This window comes from Sorex fumeus, unplaced genomic scaffold (genome assembly GCF_029834395.1).
Source record: "Sorex fumeus unplaced genomic scaffold, SorFum_2.1 ptg000047l, whole genome shotgun sequence".
Classification (NCBI taxonomy): Eukaryota; Metazoa; Chordata; class Mammalia; order Eulipotyphla; family Soricidae; genus Sorex; species Sorex fumeus.
The window spans coordinates 48,337,551-48,353,365 of NW_026606104.1; positions in this window are offsets into that span (position 1 = coordinate 48,337,551).

Here is a 15,815-nt window from a genome sequence, read left to right on the forward strand (position 1 = left end):
GTGGCTGCATGCAAGGCAGACACCTTACGTGTTGTAGCTTCTCTCCAGACCTGCATATGGAAGCCTTGAGATCAAAACTGGCACCTTATACAGTGGATAGAACACTTGCCTTGTAAGCTGCAGGTGGCAGTTCATGGTCCCCCCAAGTATGCTGAGGAGTGATCAACACTATCACTGCTAGGTATGTCCTCTAAACAAACAAAAGATAGTCCACTCCATCCTTCCTTGTACAGTGTCTCTCCTTCCCTCACCTTTCTTTCCCCTTGTCACTGAGATTGTTGTCATGATAGCTGGGAGTGCTCACATGCCTGGTTGCATGCACTTTTGGTTGTGGTGCCTGCCAGAGTCATGTCCTTTGGCCGTGGTGCTTGCACAAAATCTGGCTGAAGCGCTCACCAGGGGTCACAAAACGGTGTGCACACAAACATTCCTCAGGGATCATCCTTGCCCTCCATGCTTGGAATCTTTTTTTGGGGGGGTGGGAGGTCACACCCAGTGATGCTCAGGGGCTCTTCCTGGCTCTGCACTCAGGAATTACTCCTGGTGGTGCTCAGGGAACCATATGAGATGCCAGGGATTGAACCCTGGTCGGCCGCATGCAAGGGAAACGCCCCACCTGCTGTGCTATCGCTCCGGCCCCAATCCTCGGAGATCTTTAGTTGAGGTACACCTGGCAGCCACACCTTTTTGTTGTGGTGCTCACACACACCTGACTGTGGTGTGCTGGAGCTTAAAACTCTGTTGAGGCACTGAGGGGCCCAGTCAGAAGAGCTATTGGGACTGAGCTCCGTGTATGTCAGAGGTCCAGAGATAGACCTTGCAGCCTCATACTTACAAGGTAAGTAACCTTTGCCACTGAGCCATTCCCTGGAACCCAACAGTTGACCCTTTTAACCTGATTTACTCAATCTCCCCCATCCCCTTCAAGCCTTCTAGTTAGAATTAATTTTCTTTTCAGGTCAGGAATTGACTCCCGTAGCTGGAAGAACAAACTTTACATGCAGAAGCTGAGGTCTGATCCCCCGTACCACATGGTCCCCAAGCACTGCCTGGAGCAACTTCCAGGCTGGAAGTCATCCCCAGCACCCTCAGGTGTGGACCCCAAACCAAAATAAAATAAAATCAGGGCCTAAGTGATAGTAAAGTGGTAGGGCATTTGCCCTGTATGAGGCTGACCCAGATTTGATCCCCGGCATCCTGTGTGTTTCTCCGAGGACCGCAGGGAATGATCCCTGAGTGCAGAGCCAGGAGTAACCCTGAGCTTTGCCAGGTGTGGCCCAAAAAACAAAATAGAAAGAAATAAATAAAATTAATTGTTTTGTTTTATTCTTTTGTATTCCACATAGGGGGGAAGTGATTTTTTGCTTCACTTCCACAAACAAGGTGAAGTTGGTTGCTCCCTCTGACTTATTTCACCTTTGTTTGATCTCCAGTTCCAGTCATGCTGTTGCATGGTGACATGGGGGAAGCTTCTGAACTGCAGCCTGGGGAACAAAATATGTTTATTTCAGGTATGTGCCAGACCTTGGGGAGTGCTAATATGTGCCGTAGAGGCAGCTTAGTTCACCCTCAGGAGGCACAGGTCTGCTCTATGCAAATGAAGCGCTCAGTCACTGCAGGTCTGATTGGTGGGAAGTTCCCTGGTGACCCGCCTTCTCCTTTCCGTTCTGTTGGGGACTGGCCTTGGTAGCCCCTGCTTGTTTTCCCTGAGAAGGGAATGAGCAGGGGAAAAACGGGGCGTGTGGGAGCACCATGACCTGGCGGCTGACCCTGTAAAGGGGGGCCCCCCGAAGGGAAGGCTGCACCTGATCCTCCTTGGCCGGGCCAGAAGCCATATTCTCATTCCTAAGAGAGTTCAAGGAACTGTCCGCGTGCGCAGCTGCAAAGCAGAATAACAGATAACGTAGCTCGCTCCACTTGTAACCCTTGGCTTTCCCACAGAGTGTTCACTGCATACTATAAAAGAAAGTGAGCTGGGGCAGGAGCTATAGCACAGTGAATAGGACTTTTGCCTTGCACGCGACCGAACCGGGTTCGGTTTCCAGTATCCCATATGGTCCCCCGAGCACTGCCAGGGGTAATTCCTGAGTGCAGAGCCAGGAGTAACCCCAGAGCATTGCCCGGTGTGACCCAAAAAGGCAAAAAAAAAAAAAAAAGTGAGCTTTGGAATAAAGTCGCTGTATGTTTCATACAGTCCTCCCTACCTCGTCTTCAGCTCTTTCCAGCCGAAGTTCAAGTTGACTGAGTGGGATGCAGCAATATTCTTCTAGGAAGCAGCTGTGACTGTGCATGTCCAAACCTGCCGGCGTGTTTCAGCTTGCCAGATCCATTCTGCCAACAGCTCCTCACTGTTTCAGTTGCCCAGACTCAACTCAAACGACACTAATGCACTTCTTATTTTGTTTTTGTTCTTTTATGGACCACAACTGGCTATGCTTAGGGCTTACTCCTGGCTCTGTGCTCAGGGTTCACTCCTGGTGGGCTCCTGGTGGACTCAGGGAACCAAATGAGGTGCCGAGGATCAAACCCAGGTCGGCCACCTGCAAGGCAAGTACTGTAGCCCCGTACTGTCCCTCAGGACCTGTTCCCTATTTCTTGTCCACAGAGTTTCCTCTTTCTTTTCTTCTGTTGCTCAATAGTACGCTCTTGTGTCTCACCTCTATCCACTCATCTGTCATTGGGTGCTTTGGTGGTTTCCAGCCCGTGACTGCCATGAACAATCCCATGATGAGCACAGGTTGTACTTCTTTCCCTGTGTATTTAGGTTTTTGTATGCCTTGGGTAGATACCCAGAGGTAGGATAACTAGATCTTATGGAATTCAATTTCTCATTTTGTTCGTTGTTTGTTTTCTGCAGCTTTCCCTGTTTCAGAGGACAAGGCACCTTGTGAATTCAGCACTTGGCAGAGAACAAGAGTGTGTCTGGGAATCCAGCGGGTGGCACTGATTTCTCACCACCAGGCTCTGACAGTGCCCCCAAGCCACCTCAGAAGCACTGGTACCAGGGCTGGGCTCAGCCCTGTTGAGATGTCAGAGGCACTGAGGGAGGCTGTGGGACCGGCTCCCCACCCTGCAGACACACCAGGCTTCCATTCCTCATCCCACACCAGGTTCACCAGAAGCCCTGGCACCTGCATTTCTAGAGATTCTAAAATTGGGTATTTGAGAGCTTTGATGCTAAGACTGTATTTTCTCAAGTTGACTATTACAGAAAAAGGTTCCCCCTTCCCTCCCCAGCTCACCCTCCTGTACCTGATTGGATTTATTTATTTATTTATTTATTTATTTGCCACACCCATCTATGCTTGGGGGCTTACTCCTGGCAGTGCTTAGGGAACCACATATAGTGCAAAGGATTGAACCCAGGCTAGCCATATGCAAGGCAAATGTCTTACCCCTCTACAAATGTCTATTGCTCTGGTCCCACAGGAGTCTCTTGTGAAGTTTCTAAAAACTGACGGAGGGAAGGGAAGGGGAGAAGAGGGAAGAGGTGAGAGAAGGAAGAGGGCTAGAGGGGAGGCAGAAGGGGAGGAGAGGGGAAAGCAAAGCAGAGTCCCCACCCCCCTCAGCCAGAAACCAGCCCCTTTATCCAGGGGGAGTGAGAATGAGGGACCTGCTGGGCCAGGGTCCTGTGCTCTGTGCTCTGGGGGTGGACAGTTCCAGGCATGGCCATGGGACAGTTTCCAGAGAGGTATGGGAAATCCCAGAGCAGAAGAGGGTTTGCCCTTTTCTGGGTCATTTTTTAGCACTCTCCCCTCCTCCTGGCCCCTGGTCAGCCTGAGGACCCGCAGCACCTCCTGAGGTCCCTGGAGGCCCAGTAACACAGGCAGCAGACTCTCATTATGGGATGGGGCAGGGTCTTGGCACTGGGACTGGTAGACAAGAAGAGACTTTTGGTGGTGGTGGGGTCGGCACATGAGTACAAAGCAGTACAAAGTGGAGGAACAGGCTTTGTGTCGGGGGTGGGTGAGAGTAGATGGACACCAGGCGTCTGGTCAGTGTCCAGGTTCAGTGTGGCTGCAGCTGCTGGGCTCCAGGCTGGGGCCTCCTCTGACCTAGATGCTGAGGTAGTTGGTCACTGAGATCCTCAGCTGCTTCTTTATCTTTCTTTATGTTTCTTTTTGGGACCTCAACTAGTGGTATGTGTGTGTATCTGCATGCACGCGTGTGTGCATGCATGTGTGTGCGTGTGTGCATGTGAGATTCTTGGTGATGTCCGGGGGATCATGCAGTGCCAGGATCAAACCCAGGGTTCCAGTGTGCAAAGCCCAACTTTCAGCTTCCTCCCTAGCCTCACGGGATTTTCCTATGTGGCACAATCTACCCCTTCTTGATCCTGCTCTTGGGAGCAGGGGCCCAGGAGTTTGCCGAGGGACCAGGCTCTCCTTACCATGGGGTCTGAGTTCCACCCACCTAGGCAGACCCAGCCCCTCACACCTGCCTGAGCACACCCCTTCTTTAGTGCCTCTCTCAGGCTCCACAGCAACCTTACTGGGCACCCACTTTCCAATCTCTGTCACTGATTTCCTCTCTCATTGCCACCAAACCACAACACTGCGATGTGGTTTCTGAAGCACTGAGAAAGCCCAAGTCACCTGAAAAAGCCTTTTAGCTACTGTTTGAGGTCACAGAGGCCAAATGGTGATTTTAAGAAAAGCCACCAGTTTCCAAGAAAAGGTGTTATGCGCTGCAACCAACACACACACTCTCACGAGATGTAAGATGCATCCCTGGAGGGAACCCTGAGGAAGGAGCCAGCAGTTCTCCTGGACAGTGGCCAGCAGAGCAGAGGGCACTGTGTTTGAAAGCTCAGAGACAGCCTTGACGAGCACCATCTCTGCCCAGAGCTCTGCCCTCCACATGACCATGATGTAGATGCAGGGAGAGACAGATGAAGTGGGCAGCAGGTGAAGAATGCGGCCTGTGGGTTTATTCAGTCGCCCAAACATCTGCTGGACACTTTGAGTCATTGCAATGTTAGATCCATGTTAGACACCATCATATCCCTCCTGAAGATTGAAACCTCACGCAGGGGAGGGAAATAGCCGGAAGGCACTAAGGGAGCATGGACAGGAGCAAGTAACAATATGGAGTGCAAGGCTCCGTGAGACTCCTCCCTACAGGACTGACCCAGAATCCAGACAGCAGAGAAGCAGGGGAGGGCTCTGCGGGCAGAGGGAGAGTTGAACCTGCTCCCGGGGTAGGTACACAGAGCAGCGCAGGGAAGTGCAGGTAGTCTGGTTTGACTAAAAGCCCAGATTTAATCACTTGATTGATGCATTGCAGGTTTGGGTCCTTGGGTGATTCCTGGTGGGGTTTGGTTCTTGGGTCACACCTGGGGACAGCATTTCTGAGCACTGTGCTGGGAGAAGCCCCTGCCTAAGTACCACTGGGTGTGACCTCAAAATGGAAAAGAAAATGCGCAAGCTAAAAATGACATGGGCATATGGTCCCCTGAGCACCGCCAGGGGTAATTCCTGAGCGCAGAGCCAGCAGTAACCCCTGTGCATCGCCGGGTGTGACCCCCCCCAAAAAAATGACATGGGCATTCTGTGGCCAAGTGTGGCTGCTGGGTGGCCATATGTGAATGCCACATCCGAAATGTGCAGCCCCAGGGGCTGGAGCAATAGCGCAGCGGGTAGGGGGTTTGCCTTGCACGTGGCTGACCCAGGTTCGATTCCCAGCATCCCATACGGTCCAGTGAGCACCGCCAGGAGTAATTCCTGAGTGCATGAGCTGGAAGTAACCCCTGTGCATTGCTGGGTGTGACCCAAAAAGAAAAAAAAAAGAAAAAAAAAGTGCATCCCCCAGAGAGCACTATACAGAGTGTGCCAGAGTACCCCAACTACAGGGAGTATGACACACAGGGCGCGGGCAGGGGGTGTCTTTACTCCCTTGTGATCACAAGAACATGAACAGGGGAAGAGGAAGAAGCAGGGAGGGGAGAGTTTAAAATAAGCAGAAAACCCAGGTGGGCCGGTCAGCTTGGGCACTGAGCTCCATCTTCATCTGGGAACCCGGTCCTCTGCTTTGTTGCTCTGACATCCTCATCATCCTTTATCTCTTTGGGGGATTGTCATACCTGGCGATGCTCAAGGCTTACTCCTGGATCTGTGCTCTGGAATCACTCCTGGTGGACTTGGGGGACTGGATGTGGTGCTGAGAATTGATCCTGGGTCAACCATGTTCAAGAGAAGGGCCCTACCAGCTGCACTACCACGCCAGCTCCTAACCTGGTTTTGATACCTGGCACCACTTATGGTCCCCCAAGTGCCACCAGGTATCACTCCTGGGCATAGAGTCAGGAGTAGCACTGTAGCTCTGTAGTACTGTCCTCCTGTTGTTCATCGATTTGCTCGAGCGGGCACCAGTAATGTCTCTATTGTGAGATTTGTTACTGTTATTGGCATATCGAATATGCCACGGGGAGATTGCGAGGCTCTGCCATGCGGGCGGGATACTTTTGGTAGCTTGCCGGGCTCTCCGAGAGGGACAGAGGAATCAAACCTGGGTCAGCCACGTGCAAGGCAAATGCCCTACTCACTGTGCTATCGCTCCAGCCCAGAGTGAGGAGTATGCTCTGAAAAAGAAAAGAATTTTTACCTACTGCAATCTGTTCCTTTCCTTCCCAATGGACTCTCTCCCTTTGATGATATTCTAAGTTGGTTCCAAACTTTCCATCATTTTCAACTCCTAGTGCCTCTTGGGCATTCATTCCCCAGTATCCCCTGGGCCCCTCTCAGCCACTCCACTCATGTGTAAGCTAAGTTCTATAGACAAAACCTCCAGTTCCAGGGGCTGGAGAGATAGCACATCGGGTAGACGTTTGCCTTGCAAGCGGCTGACCCAGGTTCGATTCCCAGCATCCCATATGGTCCCCTGAGCACTGCCAAGAGTAACTCCTGAGTGCAGAGCCAGAAGTAACCCTTGTGCATTGCCGGGTGTGACCCAAAAAGCAAAAAAAAAAAAAAACTAAAAAAACCTCCAGTTCCAATGACTGTTGCCAGTTCTCATTTTCTTACTATGTTTCTGTATATCCCAAATATGAGAGAAATCTTTTATTTATTTATTGAGGAGGTGGTGATATCTATACACATATAGTTGACTAAATCTGTATAACTGCGATCATACAAAATTATAAATCAATGGTAAGTTAAAAAAATTTCAAAACTGCATCTTTCTCTTTTTGTAAATATGTAAGTTAAAAATTAATAATGTTAATAATCTTATGCTAATAAATCTTAAAATTAATATGTAATAGATAAATCCCACAAATACATAGTTTAGTAAGAGTGAGGAGAGGAGAATTAATAAAAATTTAAGGAAAAATCTGAATAGGCCAATAAAAGTATAAAAATGTGTTTTGTCCTAAAAAAGGAATACTGACTTTATGTTAGAAGTATATTAATGTGGGGCTGGGGTGATAATTACAGTGGTAGGGTCTTGCTTGTGGCTGCCCATATGGTCCCCCAAGTCCCTCCAGGAGTGACCCCTGAGCTCAGAGCCAGGAGTAAGTCTTGAGCACTGCTGGATGTGGCCCCCAAACAAAACAAAACAAAATTATTATAGATAACGCTTAAATATCTGCATTAATAAGTAAAATAAATTATAATAGAATAACTATACATGCAAAAATAATCTGAATTGACATAGAACATTCAATAGAAATGAAACATTAATTTACTACTGAGAAAGTATAAAATTCCTTAGCAAGCTAAGAATAAATAGACCTTCCTTTTGTGTATGTCTGTGTGTTTTGGGTCAAACCCAGCAGTGCTCAGGACTTACTCCTGACTCTCCATTCAGAGATCACTCTTGGCACTCTTGGAGGGTTCAGAGGATCATATGGGATGTTGGGGATTAAACCTGGGTCAGCTGCATGCAAGTGTCTTACCTCTTGTAGTACCAGACTGGCCCCCATGAACAGATCTTTCTTAATTTAACAGGGGACAATCATAAGCGGCATCAGCGAATGTCATACTTTATGGCTATGCTGTCTTTTAAAGCTTTTTTAGGGTTCTTGCAAAATTCAAGTCTATAAATTCCCTAACATGTTGCCTGTCCATAAAACTCGATGTCATTCATCCAAATCTGAATAATAATAAACTAGGTGGACGGATCATTCTTGCTGAGGTGTTCATTGCACTGCATTTTTGTGCTGTGTCCCACCCCTTCTCTTCTGGGTCACAGTCTCATTTGGTAGGTGTGCTGTGAATCTCATGGGCTGTCCTCGGCATGTAAGTACCTTTTTGGACTGCTTTCAATACTCTCTGTCTTTGGCTTTTGTCTTTCTGATCACAATGAATCTTGAGTCCTGATGATGAGGCGGGGGAGGGGCAATTGGGGTGAGAGGGAGAGCTCTCCTCCCTGCCCTCTGGTGCAGGTGACCCCAGCTGGCCCTCCCTGGGGGTTGACTCCTTTAGTTTGCAGGTGCTGTGTGCTGTGTTCCTATCCTCTCAGCCATCACACCTACTAAGCTATAGACTCGTGTGTGTGTATGAGTGTGTGTGTGTGTGTGTGTGTGTGTTTGGGGGCTAACAGGTGGTAGGCACCTCCAACAGGCCACAGTGATGACACGCTCTGTGCCAAATAGGTCTCAGCTCACCTTTCTCCTCCCACTTCTGCCCCCACATCTGTTGGTCCTCACATCTGTCCTCTGCAGCCCCGCTCTCCAGGACCTGCGGATGGAGGCACAGCCCATCTTTCTTCCTCATCTTGCCCACCCAGCGCCTCTCTAAACACTTGTTGCCCTTCTCTCTGCAGCGCTCATTCTGTTTCAGCACCTGTAACCCAAGAGAGGACCTTCAAATGATGCTGCTGGTGCGGAGAGTTCAGGCGCCCTCTAGTGGCACCGAGAACCAGACACCGCCCCCCCCCCCCCCCCCCCCCCCCCCCCCCCCCCCCCCGCCTGCTCCGGTTCCGCATTGCCCTGTCGCATCAAAAGACCCTCCACCTGATCTGACGCCCGCATTCTGTGGTCGGGAACTTAATGAGAAGTAGCAGCAGGAATGGCCAGGTTCGACCTCTGACATTTTCTTTCCACGATGGCTCCCGCCCCCTGTTCTGCACAGCCCTGTCTACGCCCCTCCCACTTTGTGTCTGTCTGGGTCAGCCTGTGTGGCAATTGAATATGACAGATGTGAGAGTAGGTCACTTCCGAATCCAGGTTAGGAGAGATACTGTGGCTTCAGCCTCCAGCGCGGATCACTTGCTCTGTAGGAAGGCAGCTGCCACGTCTTGCGGAGACTTCAGAGGCAGAAAAACCCATCTGGTGAGAGTTCAAGGACTTCATCAAAGGCACAGCAAAGGCTTAGAAGCCCTGGCCACCAGCTTGAGTGCAACTTCATGAGAGATCAACTTTAACCCCCTGCCCCCCCATCCAGACCTTTGTACTGCCAGAAACTACATGAGACAAGAAACATTCGTTTCATGCTGCTACTCTCTCTCTCTCTCTCTCTCTCTCTCTCTCTCTCTCTCTCTCTCTCTCTCTCTCTCTTTTTGGTTCACACCCAGCAATGGTCAGCAGTTACTCCTGGCTCTGCACTCAGTAATTACTACTGGTGGTGCTTGGGGGAACATATAGGATGCTGGGAATCGAACCCGGGTCAATTGTGTGCAAGGCAAATGCCCTCCCCACTTGAGCTCAGGCCTCAAGCTGCTACATTATTTTTAAAGCTGTTGCATTCTGAGGTAACTAGTTATATGATAACATATCACTTATACACTGTGTCTGGACCTCTGGCAGAGAAGACCCCTAATGCTTGGGGGTAGACCCAGATGTGGGCTGCTTTCTCACACAGCTAGTACCTGGGCTGAGAACCAGCCTACATGTGATTGGCCTCTCATAGCGTAGTTAGCTGGGTAGATAGCACAGCGGGTAGGGTGTTTGCCTTGCACGTGACTGACCCGGGTTTGATCCCCGGCACCATATATGGTCCTCTGAGCACCGCCAGGAATGATCCTGAGCACAGGGTTGGAGTCAGCCCTGAACATTACCAGGTGTGGCCCAAAACCCAAAAAACAAAACAAGCAAGAAAGTAGTCACAGCATAGTGATTGGGCTCTGAGAGGGAGTGTCTTAGGAGGGAGCACTTAGGGAGTGAGCTGTCTTAGAAATCAAGGAAGAAGATGAGCACTTCCTTTTGGCCCTACCTCAGAGGTCATGTGGCATAACTTCTGCTGTGTCCTGCTGTTACAAGTAGCAAGTAACCAAGGCAGCCCAGGTTCCCGAGAAGGGAATTTGACAGAAGAACAAGCAGGTTAGGAGCTGGATGGTGCCTTGGGTCTTGAGTCTAGGGGACCCGAGTGTAGATGGAGTTCAATTTGTTTTCACTTATTTATCTGTTCTTTATAACAGGGGCATCTCAGCCAAATATCTAGAAGAGTAGAAGATAAATAACAAATCTGGCCCCATAAAGTGACGCAGATCCCAGTAATAGCTCTGCCCCGGAGGGGATAGCGCTATGGAGAGCTTCCTAATGAAACCCTCACAGGCTTTGCTCAGGGGCTGGGATTTGATCCCAAGAGCAATAGAAAGTTGTCTCCTGGTTAGGCTTAATTTGTATTTTGACATTATTTGCATTTTCATATGAACGCTCTGGCAGCACTGTGGGGACTAAATTGGCAGGAGGATATTGGTGGGGAGAGTATTAAAAGTATTATTGCAGGTGTCCAGACTAGTGATGAGGGTGACAGTGCGTGTGTGTGTGTGTGTGTGTGTGTGTGTGTGTGTGTGTGTTTCTTGGATTTGTGACCTTGAAGGTCAAAGATGATTGCCACTGAATCTTGTCTCCCACTACTCATGCACAGTGTGATCCGACGGCACGTGGAATCTGGGACAGCTCAGTAATGATGGAATGCTCGGGCAGACACTGCTTTCAACAGCAGCTGTCCTTGTTCTCGAGGACTCTGCTTTGTGATTCTATGCCGGAGCTTACCAGAAGCATCCAGGTCTGTCCTGGGTCTTGGACCTGAGAGGCAGGAACGTGCTCTCTGGCTCCCTCTGGAGTGGGATCTCAGTGCATCCACCTGACCGACTGCTCACTGGTTGCACTGGGATCCATGTGTGTCCCGGATCTCTGTCAGCAGTTGGGGAGGCAAGGACAGGCAAGGACATGGCGGCCTGGATTCATGCTTCCTTGGGGTCAGTGCATGATTTTCTGGGACAGAACGACTCCTGCAATTCAGAAAGAGCATAGCCCAGGTCAGACTGGTACGAACTAGAGCTCAGCACACGGGCCTCTGCCCCTGCGAATCCCCACAAGAAATGGAACAGAGTTCCTCTGCCTACCCCCTGCCATATCAGCTACCTACTTCCTGAGCCCCTGAGCCCTGCAGTGTGTGCTGCAGCTCAGCACCCAAAACTCCCTAGGGACCAGTTTACTGATTTCACTCTGGCAGTATCCCTCTGACATTCCTTTTTTTTTTCTTTTTGGGTCATACTCGGCAATGCTCTGCACTCAAGAATTGTTCCTGGTGTTGCTTGGGGGACCATCTGGGATGTTGGGGATCAAATCCGGGATCAGCCATATGCAAGGCAAACACCCTACCCATTGTACTATTGCTCTAGCCCCTGACGTTCGTTTTATTTGCCACACCCAGCGATGCTCATGGCTTACTCCTAGCTCTGTGCTCAGAAATTGCTTTTGGCATCCTTCTGACATTCTAAATTTTCTCCTCTGTCACCTTGCACTTTGGCTCAGGATACCAGTACTTTTAAAGCTACTATTAAAAATACATAGGCTGGGGCTGGAGCGATAGCACAGCGGTAGGGCGTTTGCCTTGCACGCAGTCAACATGGCCAACACAGGTTCGATTCCCAGCATCCCATATGGTCCCCCGAGCACCGCCAGGAGTAATTCCTGACTGCATGAGCCAGGAGTAACCCCTGAGCATTGCCGGGTGTGACCCAAAAAGAAAAAGAAAAAAAAATACATTGGCTGGGGCCAAAGTGATAGTACAGTGGATAGGGCATTTGCCTTGATGTGGCTGACCTGAGTTCAATCACAGATGGCCCCTCAAACACCACCAGGAATGATTCCTAAGTGCAGAGCCATGAATGACCCCTGAGCATTGTTGGGTGTGACCCAAAAAATAAACCAAAAAAGTGCATTGGCTAATTTACATGTCAGAGCTTCAGTGTGATCCTGAAATTCTTATACCAACGGAGAAAGTAGGTCCTTATTATGCCCATTTTATAAACGAATACAGTCGAGCTCCCAGAAGCTGAGTAACCTTGTCCTGGATACTATAAAACATATGTGCCCCTGAAGTGTGTCCTTTATTGGCTGGAGGTAATGCAATCACTCAGCTTGGGTTGCTTTGGCTCCTTCCAGACTTCCTACCAGAGAAGGGCTGAGAGCATGACAGTTTCTCTTTTTTTCCCTTTTGGCCACACTTGGCTGTGCTCAGGGCTTACTACATGGCTCTGCGCTCAGGGATCACTCCTGGCAGTGCGCTGGGACCATATGTGGAGCTGGTATTCAAACCACGGTTGGCTGCATGCAAGGCAAACACATTCACCCCTGTACTATCTCTCTAGTCCCTGAGACTTCCCCACCCCACCCCACCCCAGGGGAAAACATAACATCAACCTCTTGCCTATTGGGACTCAAGTTTGTTTGGGCTAGCAGTTGTCAAAATGAGGGTCCTATCAGCAGAAATGTCATTTCTCCAGGGCCACGAGGGACTACAGACTCAGAAAGTTGGAAGGTCACGTGGTGGCCAGTCATTGGGATTTTATTGAGAGGGGGGATACTCCGGAGGTGGTGGGGGAGACCCCCAGGGGATCGAACCCAGGGTTCCTCCAGACTTTTGTGTCATCTTCCTGGCCCAAAATAAGTTTATGGATTAGCAGCTTGTGGGAACAGCAGAATCTTATTCCCTCATCTCCAACTAATGAATAAGAAATTACTTTGTGTTTGTTTGTGGGCCATACCCAGCGGTGCTCAGGGCTCATTCCTGACAATGCTTGGGGACTGCATGTCATGCCAGGGGTCAAATCCCAGTCGATCACTTCCAAGACAGGTGCCTCCGCCACTGTTTTATCTCTCCAGCCCCTTTTTGAGAACCTTTGGAGAATAGATAAGAGCTCTGCTATCAAATGTTCCTCCAGTTCTTCTCAGAGATTCTCTGGATTGTGACACCTATGCCACTAACGTAGCTTCAAGAGTACATTTGACTGTTTGCATGTCCAGCTGGAAGCTTGATTGGTTCACAGCTGCCAAGCCACAGCCACCTCAAAGGGCCAAGTTTGTAACGGGGCCATGTGCATGGCGGGCCAACGTGAACCCTCACACTTGTTATCCTTCTGTGTCCCTTTATGGAAGTTTTATTTTTTCACCTCCAGTTATTTATTATTGTTAATAACTTACTTTTTCTTTTATTTTTCTCTTTTTCTTTTTGGATCACACCCAGCGATGTACAGGGGTCACTCCTGGCTCTGCACTCAGGGATTACTCTTGGCGGTGTTTAGGGGACCATATGGGATGCTGGGAATCGAACCCGGGTCAGCTGCGTGCAAGGCAAACGCCCTACCCTCTGTGCTATCACTCCAGCCCCTCTTCTTTTCTTTTCTTAAACTTTATTTCTATAAAGTTGTTCACTATAATTTATTACGTTTAATATTTGAACACTAATCCCACCACCGGTCTCATTCTCTTAATCCTGAGAGAGCATTGAAATGTCTCTTTTCAAATCTCAGGGCTAGGAAGAAGGAGACGTTACTGGCGCCTGCTGGAGGAAATCGACGAACAACAGGATGATCGTGATCGTGAATCCCACCTCCATTACACCTTCCCACCACCATTTAATTTACTTTTTCTGACATACTGTTGTAAATAAACTACAAAGCAACTCTTTTCTTTTCTTTTTTTTTTAAAGAAGCCAATTTATTTATTTATTTTCCCTTTTTTGGAGGGGAGGGGTCACACCCAGCAATGCTTAGGGGTAATTCCAGGCTTTGCACTCAGGAATTACTCCTGGCGGTGCTTGGGGGACCATATGGGATGCCGGGGATCGAACCCGGGTCGGCCGCGTGCAAGGCAAACGCCCTACCCGCTGTGCTATCGCTCTGGCACCTCTTTTTTTTAAGTCTTTTTTCCATCACACTCCCAGTGGCAATGAAGAAAGTGAGAATTTGCAGCTGAGTCCATTTTTTTCCTGCTTGTTTTCGCATCACATTTGTCAGCCATGACTCAGGTCTGACTTGAGTGGAAGTGTGTGAATTCTTTAATTGTCACACACTATTAGTATTTTTCCACGTTTGTGCTCAACCTGAGAGTGAAAATAAACACGGAGAAACCCACGCTACTACCACGTTCCACAGCTGAACTTCTGACCAGCCAGTGAAGGTTCTGACTATGTCCCTAAATTCAGCCAACATGGAGCTATTTGCTGCCTGGTATCAGGCCCTGGCAGGGTGCTAAGACACAGACTGGGCCCCTGTCTTGCCTGGTCCCTGTGCCAGAGGATATAGTCACCTCCCTAATAACTAGAATCTGGGGAGTCGCAAGGGTTGGGGCCCCTGGTCTGCTCCAAGATGACCCTGGGCCACACCATTTAAAAATTCCTCACTGGTGCTCATTCCTGAGTTTGAGTCCAGGCCCTGTGCCTTACCAGCTGTGTGACCTTGGGCAAATTCCTTGACCTCTCTGAGCCTCAGTGTCCTCCATTGTGAAAATAGAGTGATAATTGCAGGTTTGTTGTGAGGACCAAGTTGTATATAGATTAGTGGTGACACTAACAAGCTACGGACCTTGGGCAGGTTTCTCAGACTCTCCATGCTTATTCCCTCTCCAGTAATACGAATAACATGTACCTCACAGGTTTGTGTGAGGTGAAGAGTTATAAAAATTTACATACAATAGTCGAAGTGACATCTGCAATTGTCTGTTTATTGCAGCACTCTTTGCAATAGGCAGAATCTGGAAAAAACCTGAGTGCCCGAGAACAGATGACTGGTTAATGAAGCTTTGGTACATTTACACAATGGAGTACTATGTAGCTGTTAGAAAAGATGAAGTTATGAAATTTACATACAAGTGGTACTACATGGAAAGTATTATGTTAAGTGAAATGACTCAGAAAGAAAGGGATAGACATAGAAAGATTGCATTCATCTGGGGAACATAAAGTGACAAAATAGGAGACTAACACCCAAGAATGGCCGAGATTAGTACCAGGAATTTTACTCCATGGCTTGGAGGCCAGCCACACATGCTAGGGAAAAAGGGAACTCAGATAGAGAAGGGAGCACCAAATAAAGGGTGTTGGGAGGATCCTCCCAGGATGGGAGAAGCATGCGGAAAGTAGACTATAGACTAAACATGATTGTCACCCATTGCTTCTTTTGCAAACCACAACACCCAATAGGAGAGAGAGAACAAAAGGGAATGCCCTGCCACAGAGGCAGGGTGGGATGGGGGGGATGGGGGGTTGGAGGGATACTGGGATCCGTGGTGGTGGGAAATGGGCACCGGTGGAGGGATGGGTATTTGACCATTGTATAATTGAAACCCAAGCACAAAAATGTGTAAGTCTGCAACTGTACCTCATGATGTCTCACTTACTTCACTTAATCACTTAACTTCCTGTTAGTCGTCGATTTGCTTGAGCGGGCGCCAGTAACGTCTCCATTTGTCCTTGTCGCGTGCTAGTGTAGCCCAATGGCATCTGTTCGCTCTGGGAACATGAAGAGCCTCAAACCAATCGTTCATGATCTTCACGAAGAAGTCTGACCATCTGGTAGGTGGGCGGTCACGCGGTCTTTTGACATCCTGTGGAATCCAGTCAGTAACAGCTCTATTCCAGCGGTCG